At 33.1% G+C, this 23,369-nt stretch overlaps 1 protein-coding gene across 1 annotated transcript in view; it reads left to right on the forward strand.

Annotated features, from left to right (window-relative positions):
* The window catches only part of LOC134848127 (copine-5-like), a 546,303-nt gene that overhangs the window by 429,353 nt on the left and 93,581 nt on the right, over window positions 1-23,369 (forward strand). The gene's annotated exons all lie outside the window — the stretch shown is intronic.

Raw genomic sequence — 23,369 nt, forward strand, 5'->3', positions numbered from 1 at the left:
GTGTCCATTTGTGTTAATAATTCTTGGAATTGTTGTGTTCTAATGTGATGTTGAATATCTGATTTTGAATAGATTCCTATTGATTGTAAGTCTATATTTGGGTTTCGAGCGATAGCGCGAATGCTTTCTGGTGAAAATTTTTTGAGTGATTGCGTTAATGTGGGATATGGAGTGAGAAGATAATATTTATTTTCATCAGGGTTTAGTTGTACTACATTGTGGCTATTTTCTGATCCACATGGGACTGCGGTATCCCAGAAATAGGTTCTTCGTGAAAGTGTATCCACGAAATGTACTTTATTCTTATAAAAGATAGGGATTCTTTTATAACATCGTTTATCTTCAAAAACGTATAGTGGTGATACTTTTTTAGTACAAGTATAAAACCATAAGATGTTTCCTTCGTAGTCTAAAAAATTTGATCTATTTCCTGATAATAAGTATCCTGCATAGGGTATTTTCAATACTGCTAGTGCAAGTGATTGTAATATTTGTGTTCGTTCTAATTCGCATAGTTGGTGTAGTGTTTCTAATTCGGAGAGTGACATTTCTTGAAAAATGCGGCTAATTGTATAGTCTAGTTTCATATCCAAATGAATATCATAGTGGATATTACCGAAATATGTAGTATTCATTAGTGATAATTCTTGTAAGCGTGTGCTTCTGGTGTCATAAGGTTTTAGATGTCCACCAGGTTGTCCGTTGCTTTTTTCAAAATTAACTGGTATATAGGATGTTCCTTCGTTTAGAGGATGACCTGTGGCATATGGGTCGATTTTTACTTTTCCAGTGGTCATGTCGAATCCTTTTTCGTATTCAACTAATATTTCAGAGTATTGTGTTCTGTGAAGTGGATTCCTGTATTTACATGCAAGTTCTGTTTCTTGATATATTTGAAATCGTGTCAATTTATTTTCTATATTGTCTATGTTTCTAAAATCGGAACTTAGTTTGCGTGATGGATGGACTTGTTCATAAGGAATTGATTGTATGAAATATTTTTCGTGAAATTTTATCATACGAGCGTGTATTTTTGCTACTTGAAATGTTGTACATGTATCTTCGGGGAACCAAACAATTGTTGCTTGTGTTCTTGTTGTAGGGTCGCAATATCCTTGATCATTTTTACAAGGTAGTCGGATTCCTTGATAGATCATTGTATTATCAGATAAATCTCGTGTTAGTTGTATTTTTTCGAGTTGTATTTTCCAATCGAAAAACATTATTTCTTGGTATCCTTTATTTTTTGTGTCTGCTTTGCAGTTTGATGGGTCATTTATACCAATGTGTGGTATCCAATGTTTATCATGTAGGTCATAGGTTAATCGTCCGTGTGCGCCGTTATACGGGTATTTTTCGTCTAGTTTTATATGTCCTTGGTGTCTTTCAAGTTGTGATTGGTGTACAGAGTCTGAAAAAACTTGAAAATTAACTAATTTTCTTTGGGAATTTTTATTTTGTGTGATGTTTAGTCTAAGTAATTCATTTTTACAATCGTCGGGATTGAGATGTAAAAGACGTTCTATATTACTTTGATAGAATGATTCATGGTCAAGTCGGTTTTTGTTTCCGTTCGAGACTTGTGAATAATGTACTTTCTTTTCGGAAAATGTCGCTGTGAATTTATAACCTGTAACTGTTGTTGCTCGGGCTTTTGAATAGAGTGTTGCTATTATATCTGTGGTTTCTATAGCTTGTGGTTCTGTTTCACATTGTGATACTTGATTTATTGCATATTTGTGTAATGTTTTTTGTTCATTTTCTTCACAATCGTAATGTGTTACTAATAAATCTTGTGGTCCTGTACGAGGGGAAGGGTTTATGTTTTGATTTGAGATTACTAGAAAAGGGAGTTGAAGAAAAATTAATAATTTTAGAATATACATGTGTATGATAATCCTGAGTATGGGTTATAAAATGTAATGTAACCAATTGTGTTTTTGGTGTATCTGTCGTATTTATATATTACTTCAGTAGTTATAAACGGTGGTGGTAGTGATTGAGCTGTTATGTTAGGTGGATTTAATGGGTAGGGATGTTGTGTAATATTGTTTAATTTAACTGTGATTTCAAACTTTAATTGTAAACTGTTTTGTTGGAGTATTTGAATATTGTGATCACGGATATCGTTGTGAATATCTTGGCGATATTGTAATCTATTAAGTGCCCAGTTATGAAGGCGGTTACTTTCTTGATGTTGTCCAAATAATGGTGGAGGTGCTGTGAATGTATTCCAATCTAATCTTAAAGGAATATTTATTGATGATTGTTCTCGATATCTGGCGTCGAGATTATTTGGAAAATTTAAGTTAAAGGGTGGTGGTGAAAACTGGCTTATTGATGGTGTTGATGGTAGTGATAATGTTTCTGGAAGTGATGAGGATGTTGTTGTATCCGTAGAAATATCTATGGGGTCATTGACTAAATTTGGTTCACCTTGTGTAAATGAATGTGTAGTCCAATATGGCAGTCGTGATGTTAGGTTTGGGGGGTTAAAAGGATTTTCACGTATTTGTTCAGATGTTGGTGTTGAACCTAAGTAATCTGATGGTAAGCTTGAGGTGCTACGTTGTGAAAAAAGTGTAGGAGTTTCTGGTGTGATACCAGTGGTGTTTTCTGGAGTGGTTTGTGATGGGGATTGAGGTATATCAAAATGAACTCGGGGCGTTTGAAAATTTCTATTTCGTCGAGGATGTATAATTTGTCTATTTATTTCTGTTGTGTTTTGGTTTTGACTAGGATTTCTTATTCTATTTAGTTCTTGTGGTAGTGTTGGGTATAGGTTATATGTTGGTTCGCTTAGAGGTGCTTGTCGTTGAACTGGTTCTAGTGGTTCTGATAAACGAGCGTGCCGTTCTTCAAAAGTGTATGGATTGTCTTGAAAAGAAATTCGTGTAGATGTTTGAGGATTTTGAGTAGTTGAAGGTGGTGTTGGATTATCTTGGGATGATGTCGGTGAAGACTGATTTTGTGACTGTTGGGTAGCAATTTTTGATGGATTTTTGAATTGTTACTTTAGTGAGAAATTTTGTGTTTATTATAATATTCTTCCAAAAAAAGAATTAGAAGGACTGTTGCTAGGGCAAATGTGAGGATTGCTTTCTTTATACATTTACAGATGGTCAAAATGAGGGATGATAAGAATGCTATGAAAATTACAAATAATAAAAAAATATCGGTTCTACTGGAAATTGTTCGTATCATTTAGACAAGTTGTTAAAATCGTACCTGTGGATATATTCAAGGGTTTTGGAAAGTTGGAGGAATAGTTCGAGTATTGTATAGAAAATTAAAAAAATGTTACAAAAAATGATTAGGATTATTAGAAAAGATTCAAGTATATCAAAAAGAAATATTATAAAGGCTTCAAGTATTGAAAAAAAATGTTTAAAATTTATAAGTATTTGAGCAACTGTTTGAGAGAAGAGCATTTAAGAAATGATCTCTTGGTCGAATATTTTTTGCTGTTTGAGGCGATTTTCTAGTGTGGTCGAATTATTTATTAGTTTTTTGACAAGTGGGTTGAGTTTTGTAAAAAATTGTTGGGGGCAATTTTCATGGTGACTGGGAGGTCGTCTTTTTCTTTATTTTTGTTTGTCAAATGATCCGGGGTATGGTGAGATTTTTATACTTTAGGCTGATTAAAATCTTCATTTTGTTACTTTAGGCTAAGTTATCAAATTTGTTTTGGGGGTATTCGTGGTCTGAGTTGGGGAAATATTGTTGATCTTTGGGTTATTAGATAAGGGAGGGGTACGGTATTATGGTGATATTTATTTTAGCTGTCAAGTTGGGGTGGTTTGCTTATTTTTTACCTGGAGGTTGTAAAGTTATAGTTAGAGATGTGCCTGGAGTTCTAGATTATTCGTCTAATTGATTTTAGTTTGAGTTAGAGAAAGTGGCGGATTGGATGAATCCTATTGGTCTATTTTGAACTAGAATTATTGCGTACTTGTGAGCATGTTATTTTGAAAAATTGAAATGAAAAATGTTACGGGGGTTTCAAGATTGTGAAGTATAAAATCTTAAAATTACTTTTTAAATTCTACTTTCTTTAATATTTTAGATTGGGGGATGAACATTTTGTAGTTTTTACGTGGTTGATTTCGGAGTCTTGTTGTTTTTCTATGTTCAGATTTGTCTATTTCTTCTTGGGGTATTATTTGTTCTGTCATTTTTCTATTTTTTCTGTGTTTTGGGGATTCTTTATGATTTTGTGTATTGTTTTTGGTGGCGGTTGGTTTTGTGTTTTGATTTTCGGTGGGGTTATCATTTTGTTCTGTGTTTTTCAGATGTGGTTCGTTTTGAACTATTTTTAATCCTGTGAAGGAATATAATTGAGTTAATTCGCGGAGTGCGTATTCTTTTGGGTAATAAGGTAATAGGTTGTTTCGATGTTGAACGATTTCTTTTTTGTTTGAGTCGGTAATTTTATATGTGACATCAGTGGGTTTTGCAATTATTTGGTAGGGTCCTTTTCGGAGGGGTTGTAATTTTTTAGAAATTCCTTTTTGAGTATTAAAATTAGGTATTAAAACAAATGTTCCAATTTTTAAATCGGAAGCTGGTGTAAAACGTGAATTGATTTGTTCATTTATGTTTTGTCTTTGTAATAACTTTTTCGTTATTTTTTGGTAAATTTCATTGTGTTTCTTATCTCTATTTAAAATCCATTCGGTGTGTGTACCGGAGGCTAATTTAAGAATTTGTGGGTGATGAAAATGATCTTCATCGTGTGTATGTAAAGGTAGGTTATAACAAATTGAGTCTTTATTTGGTTGACAATAACCTTGTGCGTTTTTATGAGAATTTGCTGTAAACATTATTGGTTTGCGTGGCTTTTGGTTAAAAACCATTTCGTATGGTGACATTCCTAAAGTTGTCGTTATTTGTGAATTATATGCTAAGGGAAATAATTTTACATCTGCTGACCATTCGGTATATTTTGTATCATTTCCGTTGATGATACATCTAAGATATTCTTGTAATGAACGGTTCATACCTTCGACTAAGCCGTTTGTCCAAGGTGCATGAGATGTACGTGGTTTGTGTTTAATGTTGTATAAATGACATAGTGTTATTATTTCATTATTTATGAATTCTGTACCATTGTCTGTGACTAAAATTTCTGGTAGTCCAAATTTTGCTATCCAGTGTTCATAAAGTGTTGTATATGCGTAATAAGCATTACAATGTGGTACTGGGTTAAGTGCTACATAGTGTGTGAATGCGTCAACAATTACCATAATGTAGGAGTTTCCTTCTGATGAGGGTGAAATTGGTCCTTTAGTATCAAATGAGATACGATGATTAAAGTACAAACTTTGTCCTTTAAAATCTTGTTTTTGTGCTATTTGTTTTTGATTTGGGTAAGGTTTATTTAGTTGACATACTATACAGTCATTGCATAGTACTTTTATCCAAATTGGTGCATTTGGGAAATAAAAGTTTTGTATAAAATTTGAATATGTTTTCTCTGATCCAGAGTGTCCTTTAATATTTTGTGTATGTGAAATATTAAAAGCTATAAGAATCATACTTAAAGGGAGACATGGAACTGTAGATTCATTTAGGTTATACTCTAAAAGGTCTGTATTTTCGTTAATTGTTGTGTTGTTAAATTTGCGAAAATATCGGAGGAGTGTTTTGTTTCCTAGAATGGTTGAATCTGCTTTGATAGGTTTAGTTTTATATTTGTGCCATGATTTTAGTTGTCTAATTATCGGGTCAAGATTTTGATATTGTTTCAGTGTTGAAATTGTAATTGTTTCTGTTGGGGGGAGAAAAATGTTTTCGATTTCTAATGTAGATAAGGGTATTGTATCAAGTGGGTCGTGAAGGTCAAAAACTTGATTTATTGTGTATTTTGAATCATTTGTTTGTGGTCCTGATAAATTTATTTTATCAGTTAAATCTTCTTTTTCAATTAGTGGAAAATGGTCTTTTTTAGACGGGTGTTGTTTTGTTCGTTTTTGTTGGGTGTTATTTTTGATCCATTGAGAATATGGGATTGGTTTGAAAGTTGATGTTCCAAGTAGATCAACTTCATAATGATTATTTTGACAATCTAAATAAAGTGGGAAATGTTGTAGATTATTTATTTGTGATTGTTCAATATCAGTTTTTACTGCATATTTGCATTCTAATCGGGGTGATGTTTCGTTTTCTGCAAGGTAGAATTTTATGTTTTTGGGTATTTCAACTGTTGTTTTTCGTGTAAGTAATTCAGGTGGTGTATTTCGACTTAAGGTGTCTGGTAATGCAAGATTTTTTCCTGCAGTCCAAACTATATGTAAGTTTGGAAATTTCATTAGAATTAGTTGAAATCTGTAAACTCGGTGGTTTGGGTTAGATTTTTGTGTAAAGAGAAAGATGATTGGTTTATGGTCTGTGAATAGGACTGTTGGATGTTTTGATCCAAGTATCAGAAATTCATATTCTGTCAGTGTATATATTATGGCTGTACATTCTCTCATTAGAGTTGAGAGTCGTAGCTCTGCTTGAGTGAATAATCGAGAATTTGCTGATATGAGGTTCATTTTATTTGTACCATTATGTGATTGTAATAGTGCTGCACCGATGCCAAAGTTCGAAGCATCGCACATTGCATAAAATGGTTGATCAGGGTCTGGAATTGTGTTTGAAATTTGTTCAGTTAAAAGTTTCTTTATTTCTTCGAATCGTGCTTGATGTTCTGTATTCCATTCAAAATTATTTTGTTGTCTAAGGATGTTGTAAAATGGTCGTAGATATAATTGCATTTTATAAACATATTTACTTAAAAAGTTTAACATTCCAAGGAATTCTTGGATTTTCTTTTTATTTGTTGGTGGTTGAAGTTTTTGAATAGCGTCAATGCGTGATTTCAGTGGAGTGATTGTTTTTCTTTCTATGTTATGTCCTAAGAATTTAACTCTTGTCAAAAAGAAGTGTGATTTATCGGGGGCGGCCTTCAGATTTTCGTTCTGAAGTATTTGGTGATATTTTTCTAAAACATTGAACATTTCGTCTTTTGTTTGTGATTGCATAAAAACATCGTCTAGATAGGTGATTGCGTTTTTCTTGAGTATTAGTGGTCTAAAAATTTTGCTCATAAAAGCTGAAAATGCTGCTGGTCCTATGGATATTCCATAGAATAAGCGGTTAAATTCATATTGTTGGTTTCCGATAACAAATTGTGTTAAACGTCGTGATTGTTCATCTAGTGGCATTTGATTGTATGCACTATTCATATCGGCGGTTGTAAAGTATTTGCCGTTTATTTTTGTTAAAATAACTTGTATTGGTTCAATGGGCCAATTACATTTTGATTCGTCTATAAGTGAATTGAGGTATCTAGCATCGAGAACGATTTTTAATGATTCTCCTTTAGCTAGAATGATAACGGGGTTGATGAATGTGTTGCCTTTTGGTTGTTCTTCTTTATTAACTGGTGATATAATATTGTACTGTTCTAAAATATCGAGTAATCTGTTTACTTTATCATGTAAGTGAATTGGTACTTTACTTGCTCTCTGTTTTTTGAAAACTGCGTCTGGTTTTAATGGGAGATGTAGTGATGAACTGATTTTGCCAACATCGAATTTTGATGTTGCATAGACTGATGAATATTTAATTAGCTGTTTGGCTAACTTTTCAAATTCGTCTTGTGTTATTTGTGAATGTTGGAAATTAAACATTGTTAAAAATTTCTGTTGGTCCTCTGTGTAGTTACTTATATTGAATGTAGGTTTGAAATATGGAGTTTTTGTGAAATAATCCGTATTTCTGTTTTCGTTACTTATTATATTATTTATAGATAATTCTTCATTAAGAATTGTAGATTGGCAAATATCTAGTAATTGGAGTATATTATTTACGCGATAGGCTTTTTCGTGTATTGGTGATATTGTAGCGTTGGTTTCACAATATCCTAAAAGTCCTAAAGGTAATGTTACTTGGTAAGGTGTGTTGTTATAAACATGTAAGGAAATAATATCTGAATTCGAATTTTTCAAATATTTTATTGATGAGATTGTGATTTTGAAAAATTTATGAATAGGTTTGAATTCAAAATCTGACATATAAAATTTTTGTTTGTTTTGTTCTTTATCATATTGGTGAACTTGTTTGATTGAAAAATTATAGATGTTTCCTGATAGTGGTTTCAGGTGTTTTCTTTGTTGGTTATATATTGGATAGAATTTTGAAAAGAATGGTGGTTGTTTATTTAATCTTTGAAAAAATGTTAGGGATGTTTCTTTTGTTTTTGTATATTTATCTTTGATTAATATTTTACTATTTAGTATGTTAATTGTTGGTATATACTTTGAAATAAATGGTATTCCAATGATATTATATTTAATATCAGTGATATGGAATATTTGTTTAAATGGCTTGTTTAGAATTTTACTTTGCTCCATTGTTCTGGTAGGGAGGAGAAATAATTGGATTTTTCCGTAGTTTATCAATGTTGATCCTTGTGCTGTTGCTAGCTTACTGGAGGTTTCAAGAGGTGTTAGCTTTGGATGTAAAGTTTTTATTTCATTCCATGTGGGAATGTTTATTATGTTTGATTCTGCTCCTGAACCAATTAAAAAATCTATTTCAAGGTCTGGTGGTTGAAATTCTTTATTTCTTGGGCTTTCTAAGAGAAATGGTATTGTCCAAATTTTTTCTTTGGGTTGTTCTTTTTGTATATTTTGATAAATGTGGTTTGTATTCAAGCATTTTGTTTTGGTGTTTTTATTGGTTTGATTTGTAGTGTTAATCTCATTTGTTTCTTGCGTTGTTGGTGTGGAATTTATGGGTATAGTGTAATAATTTTGAAGAAATTCTGATTGATTTTCATATATATGTGATGGAAAGGGTTGTTCATATATGACAGATTCATAGTCATTTTCGACTTTTATCATATTGATAGCAAGAGTGTTTTCAGTATCACTTTCTGAATCTGATGATGTACAGTTAATTTGATTGAGTTGTAACGTATTAGTTACTGTGTCATCAATACCTGGGGGGTCTGATGTTGTTTCTGGGTTAGCTTGTACTTGATTGATTTGTCTTTGATGTTTAGGTGTACTGCTTCTGTGACGATTATTAGAGTTATTATAGTGATTATTATTTCGGTGTGGTGATTGGGAATAATTTCTATAACGATTATTATAACTTGGGTGTCGATTTTGTGAATTATTTCGCGATCTGTTTTGGTAATTATTGTTTGGTCTGTTATAGTTCGATCTATTATATGAGTTATTCCTTGATCGATTGTTCGGGTAATTCTGGTTTCGGTTGTTTGAATAACTTCTATTTCTATTATAGGAGTGGTTTCTATTCCTATTGTATGATGAATTTCGTGATTGGTTGTTTGGATAGTAGTTATTTCTTGATTGGGAATTAGATCTAGAAACAAATCGTTGTGTATTTGAATTTGATCTGGAGTAGTTATTTCTACTATTTGGTCTATTGTAGTGATTTTGTGATGAATTTTGTGTATTTCTTCGTTCTGGTGATCTTCCTCTATAACTTGAGTTATATGGGGATTGATTTCTTGTATAACTTGTATTGTTCGGAAGTGGCTTTCCTGAACTGTTGTTGCTGTATACATTTTTGTTTGGTAGATTTTGATCTTTTTTCATGTATTGATAGAATGATTTATTTGGTTCTTTGTATTTTTGAGGTTTATTTTGATTGTCTTGCTGTTTTTGTCTACATTCGGAAATACTATGTCCGTATCGTCGGCAATAATTACACCATTTTTTGAAAGATGGTTTGCCTTTGAAGTTTGGGTTCTTTTCATAAATATTGAGTATTTCAGTGATTTTTTCAACGAGGTCTGTCTCTGATTCCTGTATATTATTAATATTAGTGGGAGTCGTTTCAATTTTGTTAACGTATTGTAATTTCAGATTTTCCGTTTCTTCTAGTTTCATCGTGATTTCTGCTTGTTCTAATTTGTCTACTAGTTTTCGAAAATCTAAATCGGGTTCTCGAATTGAAGAAGGATGGGATGCTCTCTTTTTTATTGCTATTTTCTTTAATTGTGGTGTTAAGGTCATCATTAAGATTTCTGTCATCTTTGTGTTTTTATAGTCATGTGTATTTAGTGAGTATGCTTTTCGAACTAGTGTTTCGATTCGTACTGCTATTTGCTTGATGGTTTCGTTTGGTAATCTGCGAATTTCATTACATAAAACTCTTTGTTGTTGTTTGTTTCTTTCGGAGTCAAACATTTTTGAAAATTCTTGTGTAAATCTTTTCCAGTTTGATTTTATTTCTAGAGGTAGTACTGAAAACCATTTTTGGGCTGCGCCATCTAAGGTTGTTTGTATCAACGCTGTGCGTCGATGTATCCAGTTTTGATGTAGTGGCGTATTAATTGGTTCAGGTCCAATGTTTAAAATCAGGTTTGCTGTTACTGCATTTAAATAATCTTCTACAGAATATTCAGGGTCTGTTCCTGTGAAAACCATTAAAGGTTTGTTTGATGTTATTGATGATCCACCCATAAGGTATGGATTCATTGTCATTTGTAATGATTCTGCTGCATTTGGCATTTGAGAAAAATTTGAAAGTTGGTTTCTTGTTATTTCATGTTGTTGAAGATAATATGGGAGTGGTATTTCATTTTGCATTTGTGATGGTTGATACGAGTGTGCAGTCATTGGATTTTGTTGTTGAATTGGTTGAAAAGATTGTGTATTAATTGGATTTTGTTGTTGAATTGGTTGTTGATGTTGTGCATCTATCGGTTGTGGAGAAAAATTCCTATGATTTGTACGTGTTTTCTGTATTCCTTGTCTACGATATTCTTGAGTATTTTGTGCAAATATATCTGGTTGTAAAAAATCATCATCTGAGGATAAATAATCCATTTGATAAGATGTTTGTTTTTTATTTTTATTTTGTTGAAAAAATGGGTAATTTTCACTATGATCCCGTGGAGGATTTGTTTGGAAATTTGTTGAATTAGGTTGGGTCATTGGGTTATCCCAATTTCGAGATCTTGTATATTGGTTAAAATTTCTTTGTGGTTGATAATTTGTTTTTGACGGATGTGTATAATTATAATTATGGTCTGCAAAGTTGTTTCTAGTGAATGTTTTGCGTGTTTTTGATGGTATTGTCATGGGTCTGTATGTTTGGTAATCCATATGTGAATATTTAGGGGCAACCGAAGGTTTAACGGTTGATTGTAAGGTTACCTGTGTTTGTGAAGGATTTGTATTTTTTGGTGTTGTTAAATTTGGGCGTATTGGTGAAATACTTTGTTGTGTAGTTGTTGTGTGTACAATTTCTTCATTTATGAAGTGTGATGGTGTCTGGATATCTTGTTGAGTAAGATTCCTAGTTCCATTGAGGTTTTCATTGTGTATAACTGTAGAGTTTAAACTATTATTTTGTGTATCGGGTAAAAATGTATTATAGTTTAATGGTGTTGCATCAATTGTTAATGGTATTACTCTTACATAGTCTCTTATGTAAGATATCGTACTTATTGCTTGACTTGAGATTGATTGTGGGAAGCTTATAAATGCGGGATGAGACCATTCGGGGTCCCAAACATAATCTGATTGTTCTGTGATAGCGGTATCATCGTTCGAGTTTTGGGGTCTAAAATTTTTTCTTGCTTGTGCAATTAAATCAATATTATGTGTGAAATAATCTATTATGAACCATGCCAAGATTTTTTGTAAATCGTGTTTGGTATGTTGTGAAACGTCGTCTTTCGTGAAATTTTCTTTAATGATGTTTAAATAACTAGAGAGTAGTGTGATTTCATGTCGTACTCTTAAATGTTTAGATGTTTCTGTCGGTGAGACATTTGTTAATGGGAGTTCATTTTCTAATATCGAAATATAACTATATATTATTGCGAAAACTTCATTGGTGAAAATGGAGTTTGCTCTTTGTGAGTTATGGTATTGGATGCTTTTTATATATTCTGAAAAAACTTTTGAAAATTCTAAATCAAGATCGTCTGTTTGAATAGTATATGTTCTATTATTATGGTTTGGGGAAGTGAATTCTATAGAGTAGATTCCATACTGTTGTGTTATGTTGCATATATCTTTTAGATAGTGATCTATGATTTGTCTTTTGATTTTTACATCGGGGAACTCTGTTTTACATGGACTAATTCCGGGTTCAAATAAATTTACGAGTAAATTTTGACAAAATATGTGTTGTCCTCTATCGGTATCTGCATCTACTATAAAAGGAAAGATTTCATCATCATCTGGAGTTTCTTCACCTGGAGTGTGCGTTGAGCTCATTTTTTCGTTCGATGACTGTTAATATGTAATTATTAATGTGTCGAATTGGTTGATTCCAATTGTATAGATGTACTGGTTTGTGTTTGTACTGTTTTTTTATTCTTCTTTTTCCTCTTTGTGATGAATTTGAAGTTGTTTCTGAGTCAGAAAAATATAATTGATCGTGAAGTGGGTAATTTTTATCTATTGATTCTTTTAGTTTGTAAAGTTCGTCTAAACTGTTGGTTTCTGATTCTGAAAATGCGTTTCGATTTTTTGAAAATCTTTTTCGTGTTATTTGTCTTTGTTTAGTTATTATTTTCCTCTTTAGTGTTTGTCGTTTTGTTCGAATGTATCCAACTGTTTGTGTATGAGGTGTGATTACAAGGTCGTATTTTTTGTTATCTATTTCACAATTGTGTAAAATGATTGTTTGTTTATTTCCTAGGTTTTTAAATGACATAAGGTTTAGAATGACGGATGCAAAGGGTTGTTAAATGATTTCTATTTTCCTAAACTGTTAGTTCTTACGATTTTTTGGTTAGCTTAACCTGGGTCTATTTGTTCAGGGTTGGAGAGAAAAGTATATCGATTCCGAAGAATGATTTTTACTTTCTCGTGACTAGTATAAGCTAAGGTGTTAACTTACTTAATCTTACTTAGGGGTAGTGATTGTGTTCAAGGGTTGGAGAATAGTAAATCGATCCACAAGGTTCAGGTATAATTAGAACGCGAGTAGTTCGTTAGATACTATTTTAAACTTACTAAGTCTAAGATTTATCCTGGGTCTGGTAAGAGGGGGGGTCAAGTGAAGGATAAATAACCGAAGTTCTTCACTATTTATCCTAATTTGAATGATTAGTTTTGTTTAAAAATTTCTATTAGTCTTGGGTCTTTAGAAAGGGTTGGGTAGTGAATCGACGTTTGAGGTCGTTAGACACTAATTAAGTGGGTGGGGGAGAACAAAGTTGTTCTGTTTGATCCAAGGATAAGCCTTGATGATCAAGTTTGAAATTTAATTAAGTAGAAAATGATTTAAGATCCAAGGATAAGCCTTGATGATCTGATTTTAAATTAAGTGACTTTAAGTTTTAATAAAGTTTTAAATTTGTGTAAAGGAAAGATTTAGTGTTTTTTGATGTTAGTGAGTTGATGATTGCTGTTATGTTTTAGGTGATGAAGCTGGAACAACAGGATGATTTATGATTACTAACCATTTATTGTCATGCTACTAATTTTTATTTTTATTTTCCAATAAATATTTTTCAAACATGTTTTGTATAATACTGCAGAGTTTTAGGAAAACGATCTTAGATCTTTTTATCAATCGTTATTGTATAATATTAATTTTGTTTAGCGCCTGAAATGATTTTGAAGAGTAGCTTCAAGGTTTTATGTTTGCAAATGGAAATCTAAATTCATTGCAAGTAGTATTCGAAATATAAAAGTTTGTTCTGGCTTTTGCCGAACTATCATATAACTATACGGCAAGTTTCTACTTTGTCGTATGTCGTCTTTGGTTCGAGGTCTTCTTCCAATTCCGGGTAGTTCTGTTATGGTTCGGAATATTGGCTCTGATCTATTGAGTCGGAGAGACATTTCAATTAAATTATTGTCGTATAACATTTTGTAAATGTTTTTGTCTAATTTCTAATCTATTTTTGGTTAATTCTAATCTAGTAAGGTCTTGTTCGAGACTTATGGTCGCACCAGATGAGTTAGGACCGAAGTGTAACTCATAGAGTAATTTCGGATAGGGTACACCGTCTGCTCGTCACGCTATCTTATTTTCGGCCGGATAGATTCGTGCAACTTCTTAGTCTAATACCGATCCTAATCTTACTCTTATACTATCTAGTCTCAGGTTGTTTAACTAGTCTCTGCTAGGCTCAATAGATCTAGGGTATACTGGTTTATTGCGGCTGCTGAAGTGCTCGGGAGAGTCCAACTAATTTCTAAGTTAAATTCAAATCTCTCTGGTGCTGAAATTACAAGTAACTTCAGCACTTACAAATAAGTGGGTTGTTAGTTAGATGGATCATGATTGGTTAATATTAAATACTTTACATTGGTAAAACATTTAATTTATCCAATCATAAAATATAGTTTAGATCAGGTTCCAAAAGGCCAAATTGTGCCTGCTAACATAAGAACAGAACGCGCACTGAAGTTACATTGAGACAAGGAACCTTTCTCGACAATCAAATTCGGAAGACTTGCGCAGAACATTCCGATTGAAAATGCTAAAAAATGGTAAGTCGGTGGAATGTTTTTGATGAGTTTGATGTTCAAAAAGGAAGCTGCCCGAGCCAGACCAGATAATACTGCAAATGCAACACCTTGTAACGTTTTCTTGGTTCCTGCTTCGAAGTTATTCAGCGTATCCAGAGGTTGCGCGAAAAGTATCAGCCCAGAAAAACTTATTAAAGCCGCTATGCACGTAAGAGTCGGCAACTTTCGGTTTAATTTAATTTTTTCTGCGATTATGCTGGCTATGAAGGTAGTGCTATAATTAATTGCGTATACATCGCCAAATGGAAGTAAATCAAATACTCGGTAGAAAAAGAAACAACAAACTCCAAAGCAGGCAAAACCGTTTAAAAATGACCACATCATATTTTCAGATGTAACGTTTTTTGAATTCTCTCCTCGGCCTTGCACGATTATTATCAAAATAGCATAAAATACTGACATCGCTCCGATACAAAAATTCATTTCTTTTCCGTTTAGTTGACTTTTTCGGCCGATAGAACCGCAAACAGAGCTCACAAAACTTGCAACTATGGTCGATATGATAGCAGCTGTCGTTTTTCGTCGAGGGTCCATTTTAAGAGACCTGAAATTTTCGAAAACTTTAACGGTAATCATTGTTTTGATTGATGGCAAGATATATCCTTTTAGAGGAAAAGATTTGCTTATCATGAAGTTAGTTGATAATTAGTTTGCATAACAGTCAAAGCTATTGGTAAGTGTGTCGTTACGAGGCCGAATTGTGCACTGGATAGACGCACAATTTTCCCGAGTCGAGATTTTTCACCTAATTTGAAGCAAGACTTGAGCGGTTTGAGCGGTTTTTTTTAGACAATTACGCTCAAAATCTTGCTTCAAAATGAGCGGTTTGAGCGGTTTTTGAACGGTTTTATCTAAAAAAACCGCTCAAATCTTGCGCGGTTTTTGAGCGGTTTTTTTTTCTAGATAAACCGCTCAAAACCGTTCAAATCTTGCGCGGTTTTTGAGCGGTTTTTTTAGATAAACCGATCAAAAACCGCTCAAACCGCTCATTTTGAAGCAAGATTTTGAGCGTAATTGTCGAAAAAAACCGCTCAAACCGCTCAAATCTTGCGCGGTTTTTGAGCGGTTTTTTTAGATAAACCGTTCAAAAACCGCTCAAACCGCTCATTTTGAAGCAAGATTTTGAGCGTAATTGTCTAAAAAAACCGCTCAAACCGATCAAATCTTACATATTTTCCAGTGGTTATTTTGCTCGAGCATTTGAAAACAGTCGCTCACATTGTTTTTGGTCAAGACATCGAAAAAAATATATTGCTTGATTTGAGAACGGTTAAGCACTTTTTTTAAATTGTAGACATCTTTCCAGGCCTTTTTGTTGGTTTTAATTGGTTTTCTTTATAAGACCGCTCAAAAACAATTCAAAAAAAGCTCAAATCTTGCTTGAAAAACCGTTCAAAAATCACCGCAAGAAATGAGCGGTTTTTGAGCGGTTTTATAAGCAAGATTTGAGCGGTTTGAGCGGTTTTGCCAAAAAACCGCCCAAACCGCTCAAACCGCTCAAATCTTGCTGAAAAACCGCTCAAACCGCTCATATCTTGAGCGGTTTTTGAGCGGGGTCTCGACCCGGGTTGTGACTGTATGTTCTTGAATTCCAGAGACAAATCATTTAAATATGGTAAAGTTTTATCGGAACAATAAAAAAACTAAAGAACAAAAAACAAGGAGAGCGTTCTTGTTGCAGAATCCGCTTACAATTGAAAAAATACTCATTCTGACCTCGTAATGGTCAAAAATCTATTTGTATTCAAAATCGGAAAACATGGCTTTCAAAAAATTATGCAGGACAACCAGTTTGATTGAGAGAAAACCGATTTTTGAAAAAAATCTACTAAAAAAAGAAAGCTTTGACTTCATATCTGCACTAGTGTTTCCTTATAAAACATTCCACGAAATGAAATTGAAGATATAGCAAAACAGCTGGTGCCAGTGCGATAAAAAAGAAAAATATTCTGATTTTTTCGATCTTTTCTAGTTTCATTTTCAGTTTAATCCCGTCACGCTATAAGAACTTTTTTTGTCTGTAAGCGCATTAATTGAGCAAACTGATCGGCTCAATTCAATTTGGGATGACTTAAATTGCCGCTTTTTAGGACAAAATAAATTGCGCGTTAAACATCCTAATTCGAGTTAGTGGGGTCAGAAAAATAACTTTACTTGATCCCATACTCGATCCCCTAAAACTTGGGAAATATGATTGTACATGACTTAATGTGTGACTTAATGTGTTGAGCATCAGTATGTTTCACATGGTATAAATAGTTTGGCGACAAAGGTCCAGAAATTCGAAAGTTCTCTCCAGAAAAAAAAACACCCCGAGTACGAATATTCCATCACTTTCTTCGAATGTTGAAGCAAACAGAAAAATTGCTGGCTGTCTAATAGCAACGAATAACTCAGCCTTGCTCAAAACTATCATGAAAAAATCTCGGCCTTGGCAAAATAAAATTGCCAAAAAAAAACAGAAAAAAAAGAATCACAACATAAGGGCCGTATATTAGGGCCAATCCCGGAGGGTTTTAAATGAACTTTAAAGCCACTTCAAAACTCTTTGCTTGGAAAAATGATAAAATAATTTTTTGAAAGTGCGTTCTGTCAGATTTTTTTTTCGTTCTTATCCCCTTTTGTCCTCTTTTTTTTTCTTCATTCTGAGTTAACAAGTAATTTACTAGAAAAGTCACAGCAAGACGGATCGTAAAACAGTGCAAGGTCATGAAGATTTTGATTGCACTCAAGCGACAATTAAAAGATTTTTCTGTGAAAAATTAGTTTACAAAATTTTGAAAAAAAATGTTTTTTTTTGTCTCTTTTTGTTTTGTTTTCATGTTCTTTTTCTGCAATTTACGGCCAATCAAAAAATAATTTTGCAAAAAAACGGATAAAGAGTCGATAAACATAGATTTTACGTCTCAATTTTTTTCTTGGTTTTATCCCCCACCTGCTGAGTAAAGTATTAAGCATCTCGTATCCTAAACATATGAGCAAAACACTTTGAAACTATTTTATTTGTGGCTAAGGCGTGTAGAAGTACGCAATAAATTGCACGTTAATTATCCCAAACTGGAAAATTAGCACTTTTCAAATCATCAAAAATTCGGAAAAACTAATCACAGGTGAAAATTAGTTTTCATTTAACCTCCGGACGATAATAATTCTAATGACAGAAAAATTTTGCACGAAACGCTTATGTAAGAAATCAAAAATTGCCCGAATAGAAAACACCCAATCACAAATATTCCGCATTTTCTTCGAAGGTCGTAACAAATAGTGCATTCGTTTGAAAAACGAACAAACTTCCGGGCAGATTGGCTCTATTTCATCGACTTTTAATGACAGAAAAATTTTGCACGAAACGCTTATGTAAAAAATCAAAAATTGCCTGAATAGAAAACACCCAATCATAAATATTCCGCATTTTCTTCGAAGGTCGTAACAAATAGTGCATTCGTTTGAAAAACGAACAAACTTTCGGGCAGATTGGCTCTATTTCATCGACTTTTACTTCAATTTACCACAAAAATCTTATAGCCAACTAACTTCACCCGATCATTTTTGTTGCACCTGATTTTGCAATTAAAAAAACTCAAATCCCAGATTTGTTTTGGTGTTTGGTAATCAAAATAAAAAACTAATACTTTCTGGAAATTTGTAATTAACTGAAAACTAATGTGTGCGCGCCTAATCTCTAATCAATAATTTAATAACAAAAAACTAGAAAATTTAAGTTATATATATATATATATATATATATATATATATATATATATATATATATATCTATCTATCTATCTATCTATCTATCTATCTATCTATCTATCTATCTATCTATCTATCTATCTATCTATCTATCTATCTATCTATCTATCTATCTATCTATCTATCTATCTATCTATCTATCTATCTATCTATCTATCTGTCTATCTATCTATCTATCTATCTATCTATCTATCTATCTATCTATCTATCTATCTATCAATCTATCTATCTACCTATCAATCTATCTATATATCTATCTATCTATCTATCTATCTATCTATCTATCTATCTATCTATCTATCTATCTATTTAGCTATCTATCTATCTGTCTATCTAACTATCAATCTGTTTTTTTTCTATCTTCTATCAAATTGTATATCTATCTTTCTATCTATCTATCTATCTATGTATCAATCTATCTATCTTTTTTTCTGTCTGTCCAACTTTTCATCTGTCTAACTAGCAATCTTTCTTTTTACCTATTTATATAGTAGAATATTTGAGGGGGCGGGGGTAGCGGACGCCCCTACCTTCCTCAGGGATTCGACCCCCTGCCGACCCAAAGGGTCCCCATTTGTACTGTACTGTTTTAGAAATCCACTTTTGGCTGACTGACCTTAAAATTTTTCTAATGGCGCCTTCGGCACCAATCTATACTAACTTTGAGGGGGAGGGGAGAGCGCGCCAAAAAACGCAATTTTGGACTGTTTTTCAAAATTTTGCCTGCGGCGCAGAAATTTTGCCAAAGACAGGGTCTTTATAGTGGTTTGGTTGAATTTGGTTGACCTAAAAAAAAATCCGCGCCTGTATATATATTATACTAAGAAGGAACCCGCGCGGAACAAGTTTTTTATTTAGTCCCGTTATTTAGTCAAAAAATTGAACAGTATTGTTATTTACTTGTCATAAAACTTTTTTTTAAATTCTATTTTAAGTTATCGCTACCTTGCAACCAAATTTACAAAGATATTTACCTGCAATTATTATGAGTTATTAGGGCTTAAAAATTGATGATTCAGGATAATTCTTGTTTTGCAGATTTCTAGCAGCACGTAGCTCAGCAATTTCACTTTGGCGAAAAAAAAATGATTGGCTCAGATAATTATCTGGTCCAGGCAATGTGTAGTTAGACTAGAAATGTCTGCATAGGGCTAAACTGATTTCCCATACACGAGTAAGAAAGAATGGCATCAATTATCTTTTACGCGTTCCAGATTCAGCGAAGCATTGGATCGTTTTTTTTCGATGAAATCAAGAATAAGTTCTTCAAAATTGAATGCCACGATTGAAAATTGATTGTAGTTCTGATGAGGTGTTTGAACTTAAAGTTAGAATATATTTATCTTTTGATTAGTTTAGGAATTAAGTAACTTCAGGAACAATCAAAGGTAGAATTTGACCGATTGGTTGAACTTTTTCTGTGATTAGAATTAAAGAAACCCCTATAATCATCAACCGTAAATAGACTTTAAAATAACTACTAGAACATTGTACCTAGTATTGAATATTAGAATACTGAGCGTATGTCTCAGGAAAATTAGATTAGAAAAACATGCATGGTTGAATACTGAGCCTGCAAATGTTCGAATACGTTTGAATATTGTAGCTTAAGAACGTGGCTAGGTCTTTTACCAGACCGACCTTTCACCAGACCGACCAATTAAACTTCACTGAGAAACCGTGAAAACATTGTCTTTAACCAGACTAAACGGCGTCATTGCATTTGTCAATCAAATTTGTTTATCGAGTCTGGTAAAAGGTCCATGTTGTAATTTTTCTGGTAAAAGGTCGGTCTGGTAAAAAATCGGTCGCCCTTAACAACCATTGCCCCCATTAGCAAAAAGAGGAGTAGGTATTAAACTGTACCTAGTTGCGGATATTGTACATAATAACAATATAACGATTGTACACTATAAAACTTACTTGAACGGGAAAAAAATAAGATTTCAATTGACAAAAAAACTAATATCACTTTCAAATTTACTAAGAAATTTTTTAATAAAAAAAGCGTGGTGCAAAAAAAATAAGCAAAAAAATTAAGCCAGCAAAAATTCGCGCAGGCAAATGATAGACTGACAATGAATTTTGTAGCAAGTGTGAAACGCATGAAAATAGCAAAAAGTTTTAGGCTATCAATCAAAGCGACAGAGTATCTTTGCTTGCGGTACTTGGATCAATTGAGCAATCTCCACCCACCCCCCCTTCTCGTTGGGGGGGGGGGGGGATTAAGCTTCATAGATACTTGAGACATGCTTATAACCACTTCAAAATAATTTGATTGATATGAAATCATAAAACAGATTCCCCAACGAATGTGGAACGCCAAGTTTTTAATATCGAAGCTCAAAAAATACAGTGAAAGAGTGAAAAAGAATCGATAAACTGAGGCATATAGAGCGACATTTTTCTGTCATCAAAGGAGGAAAAATTATTGCTTACAATGTTAAAATGCTGCAGAGAGCAGTGTTTGATATTTAGATAGAAGGCTAAGGCATCAACCCTGGTAAGTCGCATACCTCGATGAGGCAATGGTCGCCCAAACAAAAATTTGCAAGACAACTTTTTAAATAAAAATCGATTGCTTCAAAATTTTGTTTTAGAACGTGGCTGATCTAAAAAAAATACCAACATTGAGACTGTTTTGGTATTTTTCTGCTACTCAAGAATCATTTCTGCTACCCATGAAGTATAAACAAATTGTTTTTGTCGCGCGCTTTCCCTCCAACTTACTGATTTTTGGGGTTATTCATAGTTTTTTTGAGATAGATACGCATCTTTTGTGCTTTCAGAAAAATTGTTATCATCACCTGCTTTCCAGATGAAAAAAAGAAACACAGAATCAACAGATCACTCAAACCACTGGAAAAATAAAAGTGAAAAAAGTTGTAGAGTATTTTACATATTTGTTTCACTAGTTTTTTACGGTTGTCTTAAAATTTTGAGTTCATAAGCTCAAAAAAAGGGAAAAATTTGGCATTTGATTTATTTGTTAATATATAAGAGTTTCAATAATATATGTCCACTAGCAAGTGTATGTCGAAGGCGGCGCTCTGTGGTTTGAGAAATTGTATCAAATTGAATAGAAGCAACCTAACTAACCCAAATTGTGCATTGCTAGACAATTATTCTAAAAAAAACATCGTTATTGCAAGTAGAAAACTTTTTTTTAAATGGTATGCAGAGGGTCGCCAGTTTTTTTTTAAACTAAAGCAATTTTAATTCTTTGAAAGCAAAGCTACTTAATGCACTTTGAAGGGCTTTTAGAAATTTAATAACTTGAAATTGATACGTGCAATCGAGTCTTTTTCAGCTTTCTATTAGCTTCTTTGAATTAATCAGCAAGCTAGATTTTCATTTTTTTCTAGTGTAGCTCGCAGTTATTAATGTTCACAAAAACTCTTAGACTCACAATCTTTCCCTTGCCAAATTACTGATTATTTTCAGGCAAATTCAGTTAGGCAAAATCAATCAGACAATTTCAGCCAGGCATTACACACCAAATCTGGAGATCGAACGTTTTGACTGAACGTTTTGACAGCTTTAGATAACACTTGAAGTTGGCTGCTTGAATTAAATCGTCTGTGTTCACATTTTTTTGCCCAGATACATACAGTAATTAGTATACTGGGATTCGTTTCGTAATAACTACCGACTTCTTTGCATCGATTAACTTGCTTCATATATATTTGAACTGATTAAAGACCGAGATTATTTTTAACGTATGCTACGCTATAAAAATTGAAATTTCTAGTGACAATAATTATCTCAAATTGGACAAGCTATTAATTAATTAGTTTCTAATAATGTGAAAAAGTGGTCACTGACAAAAAATTTTCGAAAAATGAACTCAGTGAAAAAAAAGCTTGCCGGCTGACGCAAAATTGCTGAAAGTTAGAAAATTAAAAATTTCCATGCACAAAAATTCCCACATCATTAAACCAAAATTTACATTGAGGCGAAGCTGCACTTAGAAACATGAGCGATAAAACTGAGAAACTAGCTCTGAAAGTTAAAATGCGGGGAAAACGATGATCGAAAAAAACTTTAGCAATAAGCCAAATTCGGAACTACCAACATGGAAATTATGAGTTTCACGTCACCGCATTGGGCCTTTTTTGCTAGACAATGATCAAACACTATCCCCTTAATATAACAAGAACAAATTGTTTTGTTAATTGCCGACGATCAAGAAAAAAAACGCTAAAATTAAGGCTTTGGATGAGCAGCGCAGTATAACACTGATGTTTAGGTTGAGAATCTTTCATCCTCGCACCAGCCCCATGATCGTTTGTCAATGGTTAAACACTATTCATCTATATAGTGAGTACAAAAGATGCTGTTTAAATGCCAATGCTACGTCAGTAAGAAGGCCACTAATTGCGCACGCTTCTCCTGGAGTTGTGTTGAAAAATTGAGCTGCGTATATATATTCGCGTGGAAGAAAAAAAGAGCTCCTAAGCTGGAAAATCAGAAGAGCATTTCAACTAATATTTCTCACGGAAATTTTATACGATGTGAGAACTGTGTGTTGAGCTCAGAAATGCACATGTTTCAACTGTGATCAGCTTTTAGATTTTATTGGAATTAATAATTGACGTTATGTCCAATTTGTCCTAATTAACGCAAAACGAGTTATACGTTTTTCCTCATCTCATAGATTAGAAAGAAACCGAGACTGCTCGTATCAGAGCAATTCCCTGATTTTTTACGTCTAACAACGCACAATCATTTCGATCAGTCAGATTTTTTTTGAGTTGGAAAGAATTATCACCCGGATTAAATCGCCGCGTATGATAAACGGCAGACAGACTTTCGAAATTTGAAGACAAATTATTTGCCCGTAAAACTTCCAGTTAAAAAAGCAATTTATAACTGGTACTTTTGATTAAAATATTCCAATTTGAGAAAACTGGATCAATGGTAAATTTTGACACAGAGGCGAAGTTGCACTTCGCATACACAAGCCTAAATATGACCGATAACGATACTGGGAAAAACTGAATGAGTAAATCTTTGTGTACTCAAAGTTTCTTAAATGACGCACGCCAAATATGAGTCTACAAAACTACTAAGTGACGCAAGCAAATTATG

This window comes from Symsagittifera roscoffensis, chromosome 6 (assembly GCF_963678635.1).
Source record: "Symsagittifera roscoffensis chromosome 6, txSymRosc1.1, whole genome shotgun sequence".
In the NCBI taxonomy this organism is placed as follows: Eukaryota; Metazoa; Xenacoelomorpha; order Acoela; family Convolutidae; genus Symsagittifera; species Symsagittifera roscoffensis.